Source organism: Microtus ochrogaster, unplaced genomic scaffold (assembly GCF_000317375.1).
Source record: "Microtus ochrogaster isolate Prairie Vole_2 unplaced genomic scaffold, MicOch1.0 UNK104, whole genome shotgun sequence".
Lineage (NCBI taxonomy): Eukaryota > Metazoa > Chordata > Mammalia > Rodentia > Cricetidae > Microtus > Microtus ochrogaster.
The window spans coordinates 499,360-499,633 of NW_004949202.1; positions in this window are offsets into that span (position 1 = coordinate 499,360).

A 274-nucleotide genomic window follows, 5' to 3' on the forward strand; every position below is an offset into this window, starting at 1 on the left:
AGAGAGAGAGAGAGAAAAGAATACACTTTAAATAAACCGTCAGCATAGGAATATATTCCTAAGTAGGCATAATAATGTACCCTGATGATAAATATGTGAACAAACTATTCAAGGCGATAAAGTCAATAGAATCTGGGAAAGAGAAGCTTTATAAGGGATGTATGTCGAAGGAAAGCAGCTAGGCATGGTGGCTCACCCTGTGTTCCAGAGCTCAGGAGACTGAGGCAAAGCGATTGTTGAGAGTTCAAGTCTCCTTGGGTTACATAGTACAAGT